General features: G+C 43.6%; 1 protein-coding gene across 1 annotated transcript in view; it reads left to right on the plus strand.

The window, feature by feature from the left end:
* Positions 1-23,490, plus strand: part of LOC311145420 (GTPase IMAP family member 8-like) — a 37,579-nt gene that overhangs the window by 12,322 nt on the left and 1,767 nt on the right. The gene's annotated exons all lie outside the window — the stretch shown is intronic.

Raw genomic sequence — 23,490 nt, forward strand, 5'->3', positions numbered from 1 at the left:
ACCTCAGAAAAAACATTGTAGACCTCCACAAGTCTGGTTCATCCTTGGGAGCAATTTCCAAACGCCTGAAGGTACCACGTTCATCTGTACAAACAATAGTATGCAAGTATAAACACCATGGGACCACGCTGCCGTCATACCGCTCAGGAAGGAGACGTGTTCTGTCTCCTAGAGATGAACGTACTTTGGTGCGAAAAGTGCAAATCAATCCCAGAACAACAGCAAAGGACCTTGTGAAGATGCTGGAGGAAACAGGTACAAAAGTATCTATATCCACAGTAAAACGAGTCCAATATCGACATAACCTGAAAGGTCGCTCAGCAAGGAAGAAGCCACTGCTCCAAAACCGCCATAAAAAAGCCAGACTACGGTTTGCAACTGCACATGGGGACAAAGATCGTACTTTTTGGAGAAATGTCCTCTGGTCTGATGAAACAAAAATAGAACTGTTTGCCCATAATGACCATCGTTATGTTTGGAGGAAAAAGGGGGCTGCTTGCAAGCCGAAGGACACCATCCCAACCATGAAGCACGGTATGAAAAATGTATGCACTCACTAACTGTAAGTCGCTCTGGATAAGAGCGTCTGCTAAATGACTAAAATGTAAAAAATGGGTGGCAGCATCATGCTGTGGGGGTGCTTTGCTGCAGGAGGGACTGGTGCACTTCACAAAATAGATGGCATCATGAGGAAGGAAAATTATGTGGATATATTGAAGCAACATCTCAAGACATCAGTCAGGAAGTTAAAGCTTGGTCGCAAATGGGTCTTCCAAATTGACAAACATACTTCCAAAGTTGTGGCAAAATGGCTTAAGGACAACAAAGTCAAGGTATTGGAGTGGCCATCACAAAGCCCTGACCTCAATCCTATAGAAAATCTGTGGGAAGAACTGAAAAAGTGTGTGCGAGCAAGGAGGCCTACAAACCTGACTCAGTTACACCAGCTCTGTCAGGAGGAATGGGCCAAAATTCACCCAACTTATTGTGGGAAGCTTGTGGAAAGCTACCTGAAACGTTTGACCCAAGTTTAACAATTTAAAGGCAATGCTACCAAATACTAATTGAGTGTAGGTAAACTTCTGACCCACTGGGAATGTGATGAAATAAATAAAAGCTGAAATAAATAATTCTCTATAAAAAAAGTTATACAGCTGCACCATCGAGAGCATCCTGACTGGTTGCATCACTGCCTGGTATGGCAACTGCTCAGCCTCCGACCGCAAGGCACTACAGAGGGTAGTGCGTACGGCCCAGTACATCACTGGGGCCAAGCTTCCTGCCATCCAGGACCTCTATACCAGGTGGTGTCAGAGGAAGGCCCTCAAAATTGTCAAAGACTCCAGCCACCCTAGTCATAGACTGTTCTCTCTGCTACCGCACGGCAAGCAGTACCGGAGTACCAAGTCTAGGTCCAAAAGGCTTCTCAGCAGCTTCTACCCCCAAGCCATAAGACTCCTGAACAGCTAATCATGGCTACCCGGACAATTTGCACAGCCCCTGCCCCACCCCCACCCTGTCCCCCTTTATTACTCTGCTGCTACTCTGTTTATTATTTATGCATAGTCAGTTTAACTCTACCCACATGTACATATTACTTCAATTACCTCGACTAGCCGGTGCCCCCGCACATTGACTCTGCACCGGTACCCCCCTGTATATAGCCTCCCTACTGTTATTTTATTTTACTGCTGCTCTTTAGTTATTTGCTTTTATTTATTTTGCTTAACACTTTTTTAATTTGTTTTACTTTGCATTGTTGGTTAAAGGCTTGTAAGTAAGCATTTCACTGTAATGTCTACACCTGTTGTATTCGGCGCAAGTGGCAAATAAAATTCGATATGATTTGATTTATTCTTACATTTCACATTCTTAAAATAAAGTGGCAATCCTAACTGACCATAGACAGGGAATCTTTACTAGGATTAAATGTCAGGAATTGTGAAAAACTGAGTTTAAATGTATTTGGCTAAGGTGTATGTAAACTTCCGACTTCAACTGTACATGATTCTTGCAAAAAATTAAATAATTGAAAAAGGCAGTTGAGAATTAGACTACCTACTGTAACAATATATATTTCTCACAAATGCATAAAAACTATTTTCCTCAATGACATACTTCATAATATGACATAGCTCTCAGGTACAGTACCTTGCAAAAGTATTCATCCCCCTTGGCGTTTTTCCTATTTTGTTGCATTACAACCTGTAATTTAAATAGATTTTTATTTGGATTTCATGTAATGGACATACATAAAATGGTCCAAATTGGTGAAGTGAAATGAAAAAAATAACTTGTTTCAAAAAATTCTAAAAAATTAAGCATATATATATATTTTTTTTCACCTTTATTTAACCAGGTAAGCCAGTTGAGAACAAGTTCTCATTTACAACTGCGACCTGGCCAAGATAAAGCAAAGCAGTGCGATAAAAACAACAACACAGAGTTACATATGGGGTAAAAAAACATAAAGTCAAAAAATAAAATATAGAACAGAAAATATATATACAGTGTGTGCAAATGTAGCAAGTTATGGAGGTAAGGCAATAAATAGGCTATAGCGCAAAAATAAATACAATTAGTATTAACACTGGAATGCTAGATGTGCAAGAGATTATGTGCAAATAGAGATACTGGGGTGCAAAAGAGCAAAATAAATAACAATATAGGGATGAGGTAGTTGGGTGGGCTAATTTCAGATGGGCTGTGTACAGGTGCAGTGATCGGTAAGGTGCTCTGACAACTGATGCTTAAAGTTAGTGAGGGAGATAAGAGTCTCCAGCTTCAGAGATTTTTGCAATTCGTTCCAGTCATTGGCAGCAGAGAACTGGAAGGAATGGCGGCCAAAGGAGGTGTTGGTGTCACGATCGTCTTCTTGTGAGATATTGGACCAAGGCGCAGCGTGTGCAAAATACATCTCTTTATTTTGGAAGAGAGAAAAACACGAAACCGAACACTATCCAAAACTAGCAAAACAACAAACGACCGTGAAGCTAAATAACGTAAGTGCACAGACAAGCAACAAACGTTCAACATAGACAATTACCCACAAACACATGATGCCCATGGCTGCCTTAAATATGGCTCCCAATTAGAGACAATAAACCACAGCTGTCTCCAATTGAGAACCAATCTAGGCAGCCATCAACATACAAACACCTAGACAAGCCATTACCCCATTAAACCTACCAACCCCTAGACAAACCAAAACACATACTTCACCATGTCACACCCTGACCTAACTAAAATATTAATGAAAACAAAGATAACTAAGGCCAGGGTGTGACATAACCCCCCCCTTAAGGTGCGAACTCCGGGCGCACCAGCATAAAGTCTAGGGGAGGGTCTGGGTGGGCGTCTGTCCACGGTGGCGGCTCTGGCACTGGTCGTGGTCCCCACCCCACCATAGTCACTACCCGCTTTCGTAGCCTCCTCCAAATGACCACCCTCCAACTTAACCCCACTGGATTAAGGGGCAGCACCGGACTAAGAGGCAGCACCGGACTAAGGGGCAGCACCGGACCAAGGGGCAGCACCGGACTAAGGGGCAGCACCAGGATAAGGAGCAGCACCAGGATAAGGGGCAGCACCAGGATAAGGGGCAGCACCGGGATAAGGGGCAGCACCGGGCTAAGGGGCAGCACCGGACTAAGGGGCAGCACCGGACTGAATGGCGGATCCTGGCTGGCTGGCTCTGGCGGATCCTGGCTGGCTGGCGGATCCTGGCTGGACGGCTCTGGCGGATCCCGGCTGGACGGCTCTGGCGGATCCTGGCTGGACGGCTCTGGCGGATCCTGGCTGGACGGCTCTGGCGGATCCTGGCTGGACGGCTCTGGCGGATCCTGGCTGGACGGCTCCTGGCTGGCTGACGGATCTGGCTGCTCATGGCTGGCTGACGGATCTGGCTGCTCATGGCTGGCTGAAGGATCTGGCTGCTCATGGCTGGCTGACGGATCTGGCTGCTCATGGCTGGCTGACGGATCTGGCTGCTCATGGCTGGCGGAAGGCTCTGGCTGATCCTGTCTGGCGGAAGGCTCTGGCTGATCCTGTCTGGCGGAAGGCTCTGGCTGATCCTGTCTGGCGGAAGGCTCTAGCGGCTCCTGTCTGGCGGAAAGCTTTAGCGGCTCCGGTCTGGCGGACGGCTCTGAAGGCTCATGGCAGACGGGCGGCTTAGCAGGCTCAGTACAGACGGGCAGTTCATGCAGCGTTTGGCAGACGGACAGTTCAGACGGCGTTGGGCAGACGGGCAGTTCAGGCGCCGTTGGGCAGACGGCAGACTCTGGCCGGCCGAGACGCACTATAGGCCTGGTGCGTGGTGCCGGAACTGGAGGTACCGGGCTGAGGACACGCATCTCAGGGCTAGTGCGGGGAGAAGGAACAGGGCATGCTGGACCCTGGGGACGCACATAAGGACTAGTGCGTGGTGCCGGAACTGGTGGTCCCGGGCTGAGGACACGCATCTCAGGGCTAGTGCGGGGAGAAGGAACCGGGCATGCTGGACCCTGGGGACGCACATAAGGCCTAGTGCGTGGTGCCGGAACTGGTGGTCCCGGGCTGAGGACACGCATCTCAGGGCTAGTGCGGGGAGCAGCAACAGGACGCACAGGACTCTGGGGACACACAGGAGGCTTGGTGCGTGGTGTAGGCACTGGTGGTACTGGGCTGGAGCGGGGAGGTGGCGCCGGAAATACCGGACCGTGCAGGCTTACTGGCTCCCTTGAGCACTGAGCCTGCCCAACCTTACCTGGTTGTATGCTCCCCGTCGCCCGACCAGTACGGGAAGGTGGAATAACCCGCACCGGGCTATGTAGGCGAACCGGGGACACCATGCGTAAGGCTGGTGCCATGTAAGCCGGCCCGAGGAGACGCACTGGTGGCCAGATGCGTTGGGCCGGCTTCATGACATCCGGCTCAACGCTCAATCTAGCCCGGCCGATACGTGGAGCTGGAATGTACCGAACCGGGCTATGCACGCGTACAGGAGACACCATGCGCTCTACTGCATAACACGGTGTCTGCCCGTACTCTCGCTCTCCACGGTAAGTACAGGGAGTAGGCGCAGGTCTCCTACCTGACTTCGCCACACTCCCTTTAAGGCCCCCCCCAAGAAATTTTTGGATAGTGCTCACGGGCTTCCAGCCTTGCCTCCGTGCTGCCTCCTCATATCGCCTCCTCTCGGCTTTAGCTGCCTCCAGCTCTTCACGAGGGAGGCGAACTTCTCCCGGTTGTGCCCAAGGACCCTTTCCATCCAGTATCTCCTCCCATGTCCATGAATCCTGTGTAGGTGGGTCCTGTTGCCGCTTGACACGCCGCTTGGTCCTAGATTGGTGGGTAATTCTGTCACGATCGTCTTCTTGTGAGATATTGGACCAAGGCGCAGCGTGTGCAAAATACATCTCTTTATTTTGGAAGAGAGAAAAACACGAAACCGAACACTATCCAAAACTAACAAAACAACAAACGACCGTGAAGCTAAATAACGTAAGTGCACAGACAAGCAACAAACGTTCAACATAGACAATTACCCACAAACACATGATGCCCATGGCTGCCTTAAATATGGCTCCCAATTAGAGACAATAAACCACAGCTGTCTCCAATTGAGAACCAATCTAGGCAGCCATCAACATACAAACACCTAGACAAGACATTACCCCATTAAACCTACCAACCCCTAGACAAACCAAAACACATACTTCACCATGTCACACCCTGACCTAACTAAAATATTAATGAAAACAAAGATAACTAAGGCCAGGGTGTGACAGTTGGCTTTGGGGATGACCAGTGAGATATACCTGCTGGAACGCAGACTACGGGTGGGTGCTGCTATGGTGACCAATGACCTAAGATAAGGCGGGGATTTGCCTAGCAGTGATTTATAGATGGCCTGGAGCCAGTGGGTTTGACGACGAACATGTAGTGAGGACCAGCCAACAAGAGCGTACAGGTCACAGTGGTGGGTAGTGTATGGGGCTTTGGAGACAAAACGGATGGCACTGTGATAGACTACATCCAATTTGCTGAGTAGAGTGTTGGAGGCTATTTTGTAAATGACATCGCCGAAGTCAAGGATCGGTAGGATAGTCAGTTTTACGAGGGCATGTTTGGCAGCATGAGTGAAGGAGGCTTTGTTGCGAAATAGGAAGCCGATTCTAAATTTTACTTTGGATTGGAGGTTCTTAATGTGAGTCTGGAAGGAGAGTTTACAGTCTAACCAGACACCTAGGTATTTGTAGTTGTCCACATACTCTAGGTCAGACCCGTCGAGAGTAGTGATTCTAGTCGGGTGGGCGGGTGCCAGCAGCGTTCGATTGAAGAGCATGCATTTAGTTTTACTAGTTTTTAAGAGCAGTTGGAGGCTACTGAAGGAGTGTTGTATGGCATTGAAGCTCGTTTGGAGGTTTGTTAACACAGTGTCCAATGAAGGGCCAGATGTATACAAAATGGTGTCGTCTGCGTAGAGGTGGATCTGAGAGTCACCAGCAGCAAGAGCGACATCATTGATATACACGGAGAAAAGAGTCGGCCCAAGAATTGAACCCTGTGGCACCCCCATAGAGACTGCCATAGGTCCAGACAACAGGCCCTCCGATTTGACACATTGAACTCTATCTGGGAAGTAGTTGGTGAACCAGGCGAGGCAGTCATTTGAGAAACCAAGGCTATTTAGTCTGCCAATAAGAATGCGGTGGTTGACAGAGTCGAAAGCCTTGGCCAGGTTGATGAAGACGGCTGCACAGTACTGTCTATTATCGATCGTGGTTATAATATCGTTTAGGACCTTGAACGTGGCTGAAGTGCACCTATGAACAGCTCGGAAACCGGATTGCATAGCGGAGAAGGTACGGTGGAATTCGAAATGGTCAGTGATCTGTTTGTTAACTTGGCTTTCAAATACTTTCGAAAGGCAGGGCAGGATGGATATAGGTCTGTAACAGTTTGGATCTAGAGTGTCACCCCCTTTGAAGAGGGGGATGACCGCGGCAGCTTTCCAATCTCTGGGGATCTCAGACGTTACGAAAGAGAGGTTGAACAGGCTAGTAATAGGGGTTGCGACAATTTCGGCGGCTAGTTTTAGAAAGAAAGGGTCCAGATTGTCTAGCCCAGCTGATTTGTAGGGGTCCAGATTTTGCAGCTACTGTATGTGTATGTATTCACCCCTTTTGCTATGAAGCCCCTAAATAAGATCTGGTGCAACCAATTACATTCAGAAGTCACATAATTAGTTAAATAACGGAGCACCATTAAATCCATTATTAAAAAATGGAACGAATGGCACCACAACAAACCTGCCAAGAGAGGGCCGCCCACCAAATCTCACGAACCAGGCAAGGAGGGCATTAATCAGAGAGGCAACAAAGAGACCAAAGATAACCCTGAAGGAGCTGCAAAGCTCCACAGCGGAGATCGGAGTATCTGTCCATAGGACCTCTTTAAGCCGTACACTCCACAGAGCTGGGCTTTACGGAAGAGTGGCCAGAAAAAAGCCATTGCTTAAAGAAAGAAATAAGCAAACACGTTTGGTGTTTGCCAAAAGGCATGTGGGAGACTCCCCAAACATATGTAAGAAGGTACTCTGGTCAGATGAGACTAAAATTGAGCTTTTTGGACATCAAGGAAACCGCTTTGTCTGGTGCATACCCAACACCTCTCATCACCCCAAGAACACCATCCCCACAGTGAAGCATGGTGGTGGCAGCATCATGCTGTGGGGATGTTTTTCATTGGCAGGACTGGGAAACTGGTCAGAATTGAAGGAATGATGGATGGCGCTAAATACAGGGAAATTCTTGAGGGAAACCCGTTTCAGTCTTCCAGAGATTTGAGACTGGGACGGAGGTTCACCTTCCAGCAGGACAATAACCCTAAGCATACTGCTAAAGCAACACTCGAGTGGTTTAAGGGGAAACATTTAAATGTCTTGGAATGGTCTAGTCAAAGCCCAAACCCCAATCCAATTGAGAATCTGTGGTATGACTTAAAGACTGCTGTACACCAGCAGAACCCATCCAACTTGAAGGAGCTGGAGCAGTTTTGCATCTTCAAAGTGGTAGGCATGTTGTGTAAATCAAATGATACAAACCCCCCAAAAATCAATTTTAATTCTAGGTTGTAAGGCAACAAAATAGGAAAAATGCCAAGGGGGGTAAATACTTTCGCAAGCCACTGTATTCATGTAATTAGTGATGACATGACTAAAATATGATGGTGTACAAGGCCACAAAAACTACAGACTACCAGTGGGGAACAGTGAGGGCCTTCAGAGAAGGCCTAAGGATTTATAAAAATACATATACAGTATATTTTAATGAAATTTCATTTTAATTTCTCTTTCAACTGTAATGATCTTCTGATTCCATCTCTTCAGTTTGTTGGAAAGAGAAAGGTTAATACTGTTTGGTTCTGAACAAACAGAGTAAAAACTCAAACGGACGACTAGAAAAAGCACAAACCAAGTTTATTCACCCACTGGGTCATACAGCTGCAAAGATAAAGACATGTTTACACAAGCACATATATTTATACACTCCTACTAGGTGGAGTCAACTCCTTGCACATCTAGACAGCCAATACATCTCTGTTGCTAAGTCAGGAACTTAATTGGTTCCTCTCACTGGTGTAGTCATGGCCCTGCCTGATGTTAGAACCTTCGTGGGCGTGGAAGTATATGTGTGTGTAATACTGTTCCTTCTGACTTCATCTGACCTGACTTAGGGCCGAATTCCTCACTCCTCCCTAATCCATGACTGTCCTACCTTATCAGTGACTGAAACCAGACTGTTGCCCTTTGCCTCCCTCCTTAGGATCCATGAGAATTAACAATAACATGTTTGACAGAATGTAAACCCCCTGCACTCCCCACTCAGTAACTTTCCATACACCAAGTTTTTATCCACCCTCCATTGACCCCAACATATACATTCCTTATACATGTAAAGTAATCAATAAGTTCTGGTATGGTAACATGAATAAGTATATTTCAGGCTAGAATCCAACAATACTGAAAATAAACAAATATTCAGAAGCTGGACAGAAGGCCTCTGTCATAGATCTCGCCAGTTTGTAGTCCTAAAACCCGGAAATTACCATTACCACCATTTCTATGGTGAAAATGACTGGGAAAATAATAGATTTTTGGATGAACGCCAAAAGAAAGGTCTGAGGTTAACACGGACTGAGGAGATCTTATACGTTTTGTTCTATGAGATAATATCAGTCAATCATGACCTTTATAAATTATGAAGCCTTTATGTGCTTTTTAAAATTACATAAATGCTTCAAAATTCACTAAATGTGACGTTAGCTGATGAAGATTATCTCATCAAACAAAACGTATAAGATCTCCTAAGCCTGTGTTTACCACAGACCTTATTTTCAGCATTTATCGAAAAACCCTACAAAAACTCCATTAATTTGGCCATAGGCTATGCCCAACGAACCATGGCGGAGTTAGTGCCTACAAAAAGACGCCATTACTATTGCTCTCTATTCAACCGTATTAGAGCAGAATTTTGGAGTGACAGTGGAATGAACCAATCACATTTTGACTTGCAATGGGTGGGACCATTAAAAACAGTGATGTGTCTAGACAGCTGTTACCAACTTCAAGGTGGTTGTTTTGCTAATTTGTTAGCATCACCCTTTTCAAGATTAACTTTTAAACTTAGTTTACAAATTATCATAATCTGGTGAGTGGCACTGTTTTTTGTTGCAGCTCGCTTGATGTTAGCTATCTCTTTGAAAATAATGACTGTGAAACATTGTTGCATTTAAACTAGATCACTGGTTAGTGTGATGAACGTGATAAAATAGATTTGCAGTGGGAAGTAATAGCTGGTTTGTTAATTTCATTTTGGAAATGAAATGGTTGTGCTTTTCTATTGTTATGATTTCATGGGGCCTACTGGAGTGAATGGGCTGTGTTGGTGAAACCATAAGGAGAGGAAGTACAAAACCATCGACGCTAGACAGAGAGGAATATGCTTAAGCAAAAGGCAGTTTATTAAACACAGAGATAGCTGGTACTGCTCAAGCTACATGCATGGGCCCAATGCATGGACCCAATCAATTGCCTCTTATGGAGACAGTTGAGAAGGATCAAAAACAGAGTTTACAGCATTACTTTATACAATGCAACATAAAGAAAGGGGTCCTTCTTCTAGTCCCTTGATTGGTTCCCGAGGCGTAGGAGGCGGGTCTGCTCTGTCCAGAGCAGAAGCCCCATTGGTGCACGGCAGAGTCCTCTGCCCTTGGCACCCGACCAGTAGAAAGAAGTGCAGTTTGTGTGTGTGTGCGTCCACAGAGCAAAGAACTCGTGAGGCATGAGAATGAGTGTGCGTCCACATTGAGATGTGTGTGTGAATGTGTGTATGTTCTCAAGGGAAAACTCGTGGGGAGCAATCAGTGATTGTGGCCTGTGGCGTGGGTGTTGTCCTTGACAAGATATGGTCCTCTGTCCATTGTTCTTGCATAGGAACAGCATTGATTGAAAACAAACGCCTAACACAAAATGGGTCATGCACAAGATTTTAGTCAGACCAATCTATAACAAATATATTTACTACGACAGCTGCTTATTCTTTAACATGATTCGATGCTGTATGTGACTGCTGTCGCCTGTGTATCAGCTGTGTCTATGTGTTTGACCAAAACTGGCTCTCCTTCAGTGCCATGGAGTGCACAGGTAGTACGGTTGCTGTCCTTTCTGCACCACAAGCCTGTCACCTTTGATGTGACACTGTTGTTGGTGATAGTGGTGTTAGGCTACCATAGGTTGTGTAAACAGTGTGCTTTTTGTTTTGCTGGCCGCATTATTTTATGCTATGTGTCACATGTTGTATCCATGCCGGTTCTGTCTCTGTGTGTGTGGCAGCCTGGAGCACAGCCAGGCCTGTTTGTTTAATTCATAATGTAATCAAAAACTATTGCTCCTCCTTCACTAGAACTAGAATGGTCTGACTATAAAAGGTATGTTGGGCGCATTAAGTGATGCTATCCTTTCTGTTATTTTCTAAATGTTTTAGTTTGATACAATGTATTGGAAGATTTCTGGTCCCTCTGAAGGCCTAGTCACGGTTCGCCACTGCATACTACATACTGTAGGCTACAACAGTACATTAAATTCTCCCTTTATATAGGCTAACAGTAAAAATAATTATAGAAGAGGCATGTGCATATTCTATGTAACAAAAACCTATTGCCAGCTAATAATAAAAGCTAAAAATAGCTTGGGCGAAATAGCAGGCTAGCTAGCTAGCTAGCACCTAGTGTTAAGTTAGTTTGCAGTTAGCATTCGACAGTTAACTAACAAATCTCCTAAAATATAACAGATTAAAATACATATAAATGTTGTGTCTCATGTGTACACATGAAAATACTAATAATGTGAGCCTTCGTTCGTGAAAACAAAACCATTAGGAGCTAGCTAAAAACATTCATAGTTCAAATAAAAAGGTCCCCCTGCTCAAGAAAGCACATATACAGGGCAGTCTGAAGTTTGCCAATGAACATCTGAATGATTCAGAGCAGAACTGGGTGAAAGTGTTGTGGTCAGATGAGACCAAAATGGAGCTCTTTGGCATCAACTCAACTCGCCGTGTTTGGAGGAGGAATGCTGCCTATGACCCCAAGAACACCATCCCCACCGTCAAACATGGAGGTGGAAACATTATGCTTTGGGGGTGTTTTTCTGCTAAGGGGACAGGACAACTTCACCGCATCAAAGGGACGATGGACAGGGCCATGTACCGTCAAATCTTGGGTGAGAACCTCCTTACCTCAGCCAGGGCATTGAAAATGGGTTGTGGATGGGTATTCCAGCATGACAATGACCCAAAACACACGGCCAAGGCAACAAAGGAGTGGCTCAAGAAGAAGGACATTAAGGTCCTGGAGTGGCCTAGCCAGTCTCCAGACCTTAATCCCATAGAAAATCTGTGGAGGGAGCTGAAGGTTCGAGTTGCCAAACGTCAGCCTCGAAACCTTAATGACTTGGAGAAGATCTGCAAAGAGGAGTGGGACAAAATCCCTCCTGAGATGTGTGCAAACCTGGTGGCCAACTACAAGAAACGTCTGACCTCTGTGATTGCCATTTTTGACATGCGTTTTTCTGGAATTTTTTGTTGTTATTCTGTCTCTCACTGTTCAAATAAACCTACCATTAAAATTATAGACTGATCATTTCTTTGTCAGTGGGCAAACGTACAAAATCAGCAGGGGATCAAATACTTTTCCCCCTCACTGTAGTCCTTAGCACAGGTACTTCCTGTTTTGAGTTTCTGCCTATAGGAAGGGAGAAGCAAAATGGAGTCGTGGTCAGATTTGCCGAAAGAAGGGCGGGGGAGGGCCTTATAACCATCCCGGAAGTTTGAGTAGCAATGGTCGAGGATTTTAGCAGCGCGAGTACAACAGTTGATATGTTGATAGAACTTCGGCAGCCTAGTCCTCAAATTTGCTTTGTTAAAATCCACAGCTACAATAAATGCAGCCTCAGGATATTTTACATTTTAGTCATTTAGCAGACGCTCTTATCCAGAGCAACTTACAGTTAGTGAGTGCATCAATGTTTTATATTTTTTAAATAAAAAAATTTAATACTGGCCCCCCGTGGGAATCGAACCCACAACCCTGGTGTTGCAAACGCCATGCTCTACCAACTGAGCTACACAGGACCATATGTGGTTTCTAGGTTGCATAAGGTCCAGTGAAGTTCTTTGAGGGCCGTCGTGGTATCGGCTTGAGGTGGGATATACACGGCCGTGACTATAACCGAAGAAAATTATCTTGGGAGACCCTGCTGTAAATCAAGCAGACAACAACAGATGATCAACATCAATTCGCTAGGGATATTAGATCCAACATGGATTCAGGCACAACTGTCTTCACCGGCGTAACGAATGAGACACCAAAATATTCTGGATTTTCCTCACAAACACCTTTTTTTCCAGGACTTGGACTGTTGTTGCATTGCATGCGCTATAACAACAGCTGTTCGTCACCTGACTGTCATTTGGAAAATATCACGGCGTAACTAATCAGCTGGACACCAAACGAGTATCTAACAATTATTATGCATAATTATTGAAGAACCACATTAATGACAGTATCGATTTAGGTTTTATGTATCAAGGTAAGGTGATTATTTCGGTTAGAAGCATTTGATTTTGCAATTGCATACATTTAGGATTGGTGAAAACTTGTTTCACCCCATAACATAATGAGACACAAAATGTTAGGTAGTTACACTGCATTTCTGAGATCTCTATACAAAAAACTGTCTGAAGGCTATATCCAGGATTCTTACAGGTTTCAAGTTCAATGTCTAATTTAACTGATTTAATGCTTAATATATGATATAACAACAACTTACACTGCTATAAATGCAAGGACCGAACATTTGTGTTTTATGTCATATGATTTTGGACAAATCCGTCAAGACACCAACCATGATAAAGGGTTAAACATAGGTTTTAAATCAACTTGTGAATTTTATTGAACCCACTATGGTCCCCCCTTATATCTTAATGTAATGACGTGAAAAAAATTGGCCGACTATTATCAATGACAGCTGTAACAAGTTGTCCAGTTTGTAGGAAATCCTCACTGGTACCCTAGTTTATAGAAAGACCCATACATCGTCCAACGAAATGCTTAGTTGCAGGTTCCTTCTCGACAATACAACAACACTAAGAAATATTAAAAAATAAGAATACGACCATAAAGTAAATGGCAGTAGAATAGAATAAACATTTTAGCATAAGTTATAATACAGGAAGGCACAATTTATAGTCTAATATTTACACGTGTATTGAGGAAGGGGGGATGGGGCCAAGTGTATAAACAGAGCAGTATAATAAGGGTCTGGTAGCAGCAGTTGTGATGTGTTCTAAGGGGTGGCGAATCAGAGCAGGTGGTCAGTCCAGTTCATGTGTTCAGCAGTCTGATAGCTTGTCTCTGAGCCTGTTGGCATCAGACCTCATGCTCCGATACGTAACATGCTGACCAAACCGCCTGCGTTGCATGTGCGAGCGTTGCAAAATAAATGTACACATAAGTTATATTTAATCATTTCATCCAAACTGCTCGTAGGCGTCAACAGGCGTCTGTGTAGCTAGGTGCTAAAATAGAACTTGGTTCTACTTAAGATGCTTGAGGCGCTGCTAGTCCCGCCTCTCCCATCTACACATTTTGTTTTTAAGAGCATACTATTGCAAGATGAACAAGGTCCACACTCCAGTCAAGTTGGTGGCGTAATGTACCTTTTAAAGTTGGTTGCCAACACCATATAAAACCCACAGAAGAAGAAGAAGAAGCATGAACAAGGAGAGATTAAGCTAAAAACTAACTAAATGTCCCCTTTTATCTGTGGATTAATTGTCGGAGTAGAGAACACATGGTTTGTGTGACTCAAAATAGGTCAAAATCCTACAAAGATCCAGCAAAAAAAAGGACCATATCCATTTCAAGTAAAATAACAAATTAGCTAGCAACAGCAAGCTAGCTAAATGTCCATGAATGTTTCATGTGTGTTTCGACCTGTCCCCAAATTAATATAGTTTAACCAAACAGTTGGTTTTGGTATTTTAACCTGCGTGTCATGAATGCATCTGGTGGGGATAGACAAAATCAACATGGCGCGCGCAGAGCCGGTTTGGTCAGCATGTAAGGGAGAGAACAGCTTGTGGCTGGAGTGTGTGGGGTCCTTGATGATGCTGCATGCCTTCCTCAGGCACTATTTTGAGTATATGTCCTGGATGGGTGGAAGCACGGTCCCAGTGATGTACTGGGTAGTCTTCACGACCAGCTGGAGGGCCTTGTGGTCGTGGACAGAGAAATTCTGTAACAGACTGTGACGCAACCGGTCAGGACGCTCTCCATGGTGCAACGCAGTGGAGGCTCCTCAGAGGAGGAAGGGGAGGACCATCCTCCTCAGTGAATTTAATAAAAATGTAAATAGTGAAACATAAAAAAAGGTATCCTTTTTAGATAAAACTATACTAAATATATTCACGTCACCAAATTATTGATTAAAACACATTGTTTTGCAATGAAGGTCTACAGTAGCCTCAACAGCACTCTGTAGGGTAGCACCATGGTGTAGCCGGAGGACAGCTAGTTTCCGTCCTCCTCTGGGTACATTGACTTCACTACAAAATCTAGGAGGCTCATGGTTCTCACCCACTTTCATAGACTTGCACAGTAAATATGACTACTTCCGGAGGATGTCCTCCAACCTATCAGTGCTCTTGCAGCATGAACTGACATGTTGTTCACCCAATCAAAGGACCAGAGAATGAATCTAGTACTGAAAGCATAAGCTACAGCTAGCTAGCACTGCAGTGCATAACATGTGGTGAGTAGTTTACTCAAAAAGAGAGAAAGACAATAGTTGAACAGTTTTGAACAAATTAATTTCTTCAAAAATGAAGGAGAAGCAAGAAAGAGAGAGTGAGAGAGAGCTAGCTATATTTTGTTGTATTTTTAACTTTCACTTACTTAGCTAGCGAATGCAGCTAGCTAGTTTAGCCTACTCATACACCCGGCTCGAACAGAGAGGGATGCTATGTTAGCTAGCTGAGTATGGCTATCCAACACTGGAACTCTTCCAAGTCAAGGTAAGCTTTTGGTTATATTAATTCATTGCCACCGGGGCCCGCCGGTGTAACTGCTAAACTGCTTGCTGACTGTATACTGTACTGCATGATTGTAGCTGGTTTACTAATGTGTTAGTTCTAGTAGCTATTTTGACTATGATGTTAGCTAATATGGTGACAATGATGTAGGCTGTGTGTAGCGGTTAGCGGTTATGATATGAAGGTTGGCTTGGAAAGTTTTTTTTTGCCTGATCACAGACAGCTGATGTGTTGTGCACTGAAGTACAGAAGCGACGGGAAAAGGTGAGAGGAGGAGAGCACGTAGATGCGAAGGAATTATACAACGAGCAAAGTGATCATGCTGTTTGTTTGTGGCTGCTATGAACGTGAACTGTATCTGTTGAAAAACTTTTTTTTTAATGAAGCAAACGGAACGAAATGGGGATAAACATACCTTAATTTGTCCAACAGAAACTCTTCTTTGCAACTGTTGGACTAATGATTACACCCTAGATCAGCTAGATGCAGGCAAGAGTGTGCAAGGCGGTATTAAATGTGTCACTGTCTGTCGTCTTGATTACTCCAATTTGTCTCGACCTGTGCACCTATGTTGTAAACTTTCATTCATAGGCTAGGTTGTAGCAACCTCATGATGGGTATAGGGACATTTTGAGTATCATGTAGTAGCATAAACCTATCGATGTTACATTGAGCTGGGTGAATGGAATATGAATGACAGTCATCCAATATGCTGTAATAGAAATAAGGCCATCTCAAACAAATGTATAATTGCCCTCATCTTAAACGGCACCAACCTGCACTGGTGCAGCTGTAGTATTTGGAGAGGACCCAGGGTGGCATGCTACATTTTTCAGCTGCCTTAGGAAGTAGAGACGCTGTTGTGCCCTAATTCATATCTCAAATAGAGTGTGAGCCGTACAGCAATTGGAATACCAAATGATTTCACAAACAGCAATGCAAATGTGCATGCAGCCTTGAAAAACCCATATCAGTCATACTGTGACATTCTCTGTGGGTATAATCGGGACCAATATGTAACGTTTTGAAATCACGTTGCTGCGACGTGTTGAGGAGGAAAGGAAGATGACCAAATGCGGTGGTTATGATATTACCTTCAGATTACGTTGTGTCATGACATTACCAATAATTACCCATCCATTATGTTGGGGTTAGTCATGGTTACGTAACGTGTTTGCTGGGCTCCCATCAGGCTTGTCCAATTAGGCCCCTCACTCACACCACTCCCAGACAGTCCTAGCAAAATTCTTGCTTGAGAAAATGCTCTTTGCTAAGAAGCTATTTTTGTTTCTTTTTTTACCCTTTTAATTGAAAACAATCACAGTAAGGTACTTCATTGTTACCCAGAAAGGATTTGATATTGAGATAAAAACAGCTGCATTGTACCTTTTAAATATTTTGACCTGAAAACTACAACAAAAACAGTAAATAAATGGAATTGAAATTGTTCTGTTTCAAATCATTGTGGGAAATTAGTGTTGAATCTAGAGGCATTCAGCCATGGCATTCTAAACATTCTTGTTTATGCTAGCTAACAATAGCATAACTGGCTAACTACTTCTATGCAAATGAAGTGTTTGCTGTTTTCTACAGAAACGCCTGGGAAAGTGTTTATGGTGGAACGTTTTCCTTCGAATTTGTTGCTCAAAGGTGCGTACATAGTGGATGCACAACAGAGAGTGACAGCTCTACCACTGTAGCTGCTAGCTTCAGAGGAGAGCACAGAGCATGTTATGTGTTGCGCTCAAAAGGGTCTGTGAGGAAACACAGACTTTTGGTTGAAAAGTGTAGATGCGTTTAAAAAAATGAACAATGTGAAAATTTCCCAAGTTAACTGTACTGTAGATACCACATTAACTTTGACAGCCTAAAACCGGTGGCGACACGCATCTCTGCGTCCCTTGCAGACATCTCAGTTTGGATGTCAGCCCACCACATCAAGCTCAACCTCGACAAGACGGAGCTGCTCTTATTCCTGGGTAAGGCTTGCCTGCTCCAAGACCTCTCCATCACGGTTGACAACTCTACGGTGTCCCCCTTCCAGAGTGCAAAGAACCTCGGCGTGAACCTGGAAAACACCCTGTTGATTTGCTGATAGCTACTTATTGAGGAAAACATTTGCTTATGACTGTGATAGGCGGTTGCATCTCTTAGCTACCTTAAGATTAATGCATTTCCGGTGTCATGAAGATGGCGGCGTAATGATTGCCAGTGTCTCTCCTACTTTTTCCATATCATGCTTTTAAAACTCACCTCACTGTGATTGATACATTTGAAGAAAGAAATTCAACAACAAGTTGAAACTGAGTGGAAAACATGGTCCTTGGTGGATGTTGTTTCAAAGCCTAACACAACAAAATGGACAGCGCTTTCTAAGGTGATGATTAATTCAAAACACCCATATGCATATTAAGGTTATGCATAGACCTATATTTGAACCCAAGCCCCCCCCCCCAAAAAAAAAAACTTGAATTAAAATAATAATTATACAATACAAAGCCTACCGCATATTACACACAGCAGAATTTTTAAAAACTGATTTAAGATGTCTTTGGTACATACAGTTGAAGTCGGAAGTTTACATACGTACACCTTAACCAAATACATTTAAACTCAGTTTTTCACAATTCCTGACATTTAATCCTAGTAAAAATTCCCTGTCTTAGGTCAGTTAGGATACCCACTTTATTTTAAGAATGTGAAATGTCAGAATAATAGTAGAGAGAATGATTTATTTCAGGTTTTATTTCTTTCATCACATTCCCAGTGGGTCAGAAGTTTACATACACTCAATTAGTATTTGGTAGCATTGCCTTTAAATTGTTTAACTTGGTTCAAACGTTTCGGGTAGCCTTCCACAAGCTTCCCACAATAAGTTGGGTGAATTTTGGCCCATTCCTCCTGACAGAGCTGGTGTAACTGAGTCAGGTTTGTAGGTCTCCTTGCTCGCGCACGCTTTTTCAGTTCTGCCCACACATTTTCTATAGGATTGAGGTCAGGGCTTTGTGATGGCCACTCCAATACCTTGACTTTGTTGTCCTTAAGCCATTTTGCCACAACTTTGGAAGTATGCTTGGGGTCATTGTCCATTTGGAAGACCCATTTGCGACCAAGCTTTAACTTCCTGACTGATGTCTTGAGATGTTGCTTCAATATATCCACATCATTTTTATTCCTCATAATGCCATCTATTTTGGGAAGTGCACCAGTCCCTCCTGCAGCAAAGCACCCCCACAGCATGATGCTGCCACCCCCGTCCTTCACGGTTGGGATGGTGTTCTTCGGCTTGCAAGCAACCCCCTTTTTCCTCCAAACATAACAATGGTCATTATGGCCAAACATTTCTATTTTTGTTTCATCAGACCAGAGGACATTTCTCCAAAAAGTACTATCTTTGTCCCCATGTGCAGTTGCAAACCGTAGTCTGGCTTTTTTATGGCGGTTTTGGAGCAGTGGCTTCTTCCTTGCTGAGCGGCCTTTCAGGTTATGTCGATATAGGACTAGTTTTACTGTGGATATACAGTGGGGAGAACAAGCATTTGATACACTGCCGATTTTGCAGGTTTTCCTACTTACAAAGCATGTAGAGGTCTGTAATTTTTATCCTAGGTACACTTCAACTGTGAGAGACGGAATCTAAAACAAAAATCCAGAAAATCACATTGTATGATTTTTAAGTAATTAATTTGCATTTTATTGCATGACATAAGTATTTGATACATCAGAAAAGCAGAACTTAATATTTGGTACAGAAACCTTTGTTTGCAATTACAGAGATCATATGTTTCCTGTAGGTCTTGACCAGGTTTGCACACACTACAGCAGGGATTTTGGCCCACTCCTCCATACAGACCTTCTCCAGATCCTTCAGGTTTCGGGGCTGTCGCTGGGCAATACGGACTTTCAGCTCCCTCCAAAGATTTTCTATTGGGTTCAGGTCTGGAGACTGGCTAGGCCACTCCAGGACCTTGAGATGCTTCTTACGGAGCCACTCCTTAGTTGCCCTGGCTGTGTGTTTCGGGTCATTGTCATGCTGGAAGACCCAGCCACAAACCATCTTCAATGCTCTTACTGAGGGTAGGAGGTTGTTGGCCAAGATCTCGCGATACATGGCCCCATCCATCCTCCCCTCAATACGGTGCAGTCGTCCTGTCCCCTTTGCAGAAAAGCATCCCCAAAGAATGATGTTTCCACCTCCATGCTTCACGGTTGGAATGGTGTTCTTGGGGTTGCACTCATCCTTCTTCTTCCTCCAAACACGGCGAGTGGAGTTTAGACCAAAAAGCTCTATTTTTGTCTCATCAGACCACATGACCTTCTCCCATTCCTCCTCTGGATCATCCAGATGGTCATTGGCAAACTTCAGACGGGCCTGGAAATGCGCTGGCTTGAGCAGGGGGACCTTGCGTGCGCTGCAGGATTTTAATCCATGACGGCGTAGTGTGTTACTAATGGTTTTCTTTGAGACTGTGGTCCCAGCTCTCTTCAGGTCATTGACCAGGTCCTGCCGTGTAGTTCTGGGCTGATCCCTCACCTTCCTCATGATCGTTGATGCCCCACGAGGTGAGATCTTGCATGGAGCCCCAGACCGAGGGTGATTGACCGTCATCTTGAACGTCTTCCATTTTCTAATAATTGCGCCAACAGTTGTTGCCTTCTCACCAAGCTGCTTGCCTATTGTCCTGTAGCCCATCCCAGCCTTGTGCAGGTCTACAATTTTATCCCTGATGTCCTTACACAGCTCTCTGGTCTTGGCCATTGTGGAGAGGTTGGAGTCTGTTTGATTGAGTGTGTGGACAGGTGTCTTTTATATGGGTAACGAGTTCAAACAGGTGCAGTTAATACAGGTAATGAGTGGAGAACAGGAGGGCTTCTTAAATAAAACCTAACAGGTCTGTGAGAGCCGGAATTCTTACTGGTTGGTAGGTGATCAAATACTTATGTCATGCAATAAAATGCAAATTAATTACTTAAAAATCATACAATGTGATTTTCTGGATTTTTGTTTTAGATTCCGTCTCTCACAGTTGAAGTGTACGTAGGATAAATATTACAGACCTCTACATGCTTTGTAAGTAGGAAAACCTGCAAAATCGGCAGTGTATCAAATACTTGTTCTCCCCACTGTAGATACTTTTGTACCTGTTTCCTCCAGCATCTTTACAAGGTCCTTTGCTGTTGTTCTGGGATTGATTTGCACTTTTCGCACCAAAGTACGTTCATCTCTATGAGACAGAACGCGTCTCCTTCCTGAGCGGTATGACGGCTGCGTGGTCCCATGGTGTTTATCCTTGCATACTATTGTTTGTACAGATGAACCAGACAAGGATGAACCAAACTTGTGGAGGTCTACAATGTTTTTTCTGAGGTCTTAGCTGATTTCTTTTGATTTTCCCATGATGTCAAGCAAAGAGGCACTGAGTTTGAAGGTAGGTCTTGAAATACAACCACAGGTACACCTCCAAATGACTCAAATTATGTTAATTAGCCTATCAGAAGCTTCTAAAGCCATGACATCATTTTCTGGAATTTTCCAAGCTGTTTAAAGGCACAGTCAACTTAGTGTATGTAAACTTCTGACCCACTGGAATTGTGATACAGTGAATTATAAGTGAAATAATCTGTCAGTAAACAATTGTTGGAAAAATGACTTGTGTCATGCACAAAGTAGATGTCCTAACCAACTTGCCAAAACTATAGTTTGTTAACAAGAAATTTGTGGAGTGGTTGAAAAACGAGTTTTAATGACTCCAACCTAAGTGTATGTAAACTTTCGACTTCAACAGTAATTGGTCTAGCCTATACTCCAAAATTAAACAAATTCTAGTTATCACCTTTGAATGTGGACTGTATTATTATGCATACTGGATGGACTGGTTACCTTATGCAATGCTCCAAACTTTCTATTCATGAGTCTAGGAGAGAATTATAGGCCTAGTCGATGCTGTTGGTTCATTCATTGTGCAGGGCGGCTTACAGAGTTAGCCTACAATTATAGTGCATTTTTTAAATATTTTCATAATTAATAGGCTGACACATTACCTTTAGCTACAGAATATCTCACCACTGTGCGTTTCGATCTCCTCCTCTCTCTGCTTCATTCCTTTCTCCAGCGCCCAGAGGGGCTGTCAACAGTTTAATGAAATATGGCTTCATTGTGAAAACATGTTACTATCGATGTTCCTGAACAGATTTCACCTGGTTTCCCAAATGAAGCACTGGGTAGCTGCAGGAACAGGTTTTGAGAGCCCATGGCATACAGAATTAGGGCGGAATATCACCTGTGGTGCAGCAAGAGGCTGCATGCTCCTCAAACAGTGGTTGAGGCATGGAGTGAAATAATAATAGCCTACCCGGTGGCTGGAATGCGGCCACAATTTGCTATTTGAGTGCATACAGATGACATGTCTTATTTCCCCTTCCCCTGTTCCTGCCCATTTGATAATGGGCCATTCTAAATCAAAACTAATTTTACATATTAGTAAAGATGATTAAATTGAGAATAGTCTGATGGGTGAAAATATGATCACTTGATGAGAGAACAGCGTGTGCATCTTGGGCCTGAGGCAAGCTTTTTTTTTGCGACTTTCTAAAATCATCAATAGCCTATAGTTGCAGCATGCAGCCCATATATGTTTTGATTTCTAAGCCATTCTAAGGTTTGTATCATTCACAACTAAAGTTGCCATATAACTCTAAATCTAGCATTTAGTACCTGTTTCAAATGATATTTTTTACGCTTAACATTGCCACTTCATATGCGGACTTGCTCCAGAATGGGAAAATATCCTTTCTATTTTATTCAGCTAAGTTAAATTATATTCTTCTTATTATAAAATCATATAATATAAAATAATGGCATGGAACTTTTTAGCATATTTTGTCTGCTAAATGAACAAGCCTACAACCTATGGCATGGTGCATAGCCAAATAACATACAGTTGGGAATCTGTTCTTCTGAAATACATTTTCTTCATATCATAATGTTTCTTTAAACCTGCCTAAAATAAATAATGGATTTATTGTGATGGTGTATATTTCAATTGATTTATTCAACTTTTTTAAATGTAGATGTTCCAAAGGCGCGCATCAGCTGCTTGTATGTGTGGAGGCCTGGAGATGCTAAACATGTTTTATATTAATTGATGGTCAATTACCATGAGACCGGCAGTCTTTTGCATGACAATAACTAGCTGACAAAATGTCATGACCGTCAGAGCCCTAGCATGTGCCTCGTTGTGCCTCGTTGTAATTAGAGCCCTAGCATGTGCCTCGTTGTAATTAATTGTGGCCTAGGTATAAATGCTTGTCTGTTTCATTAATTCAGTGGATCCCCTTACAAGCCTACAGGCTGGCAGGCTTTGGGAGGATGAGAGCAGGGGCTGTGGCATAATCCCAATTCTACTGGAACTGAATCGTAGCTGTTCTCCTTCTCCCTTGGCACGCCTTCCTCTGTATTATTTGATTGGTATGTCTTTGTTGGCCAGAGATGATCAGAATGTGAATATTATGTGATACCTTGATGTGATTATGAGTACTTGTCCTAATGACAAAACTGAGTTGATGTAACCATGTTGTGCTTGTTGTCAGCAGTGATTGTCCGGAGCGCTAGGAGCTGAAGATGCTGTCTTCGAATGTACCTGAAATGTCTTATAGAAAATAAAATGTATTTTGGTATCTGATATCTGGCTGATCATTCCCATGCTCCACTCCTTGATGTAACCTGTGCATTGTTAGTTTAGTCCCTAGGACCTCGCCTATGAAAAGGTTGCGTAGTATCGGCTACAGGAATAGTTATTTCTGGTTAAATCCCCCACGTTACAATGGCAGATTAGGAATATTACAATGGACACAC

The sequence above is a fragment of the Coregonus lavaretus genome (genome assembly GCF_964263955.1).
Source record: "Coregonus lavaretus genome assembly, chromosome: 18".
In the NCBI taxonomy this organism is placed as follows: Eukaryota; Metazoa; Chordata; class Actinopteri; order Salmoniformes; family Salmonidae; genus Coregonus; species Coregonus lavaretus.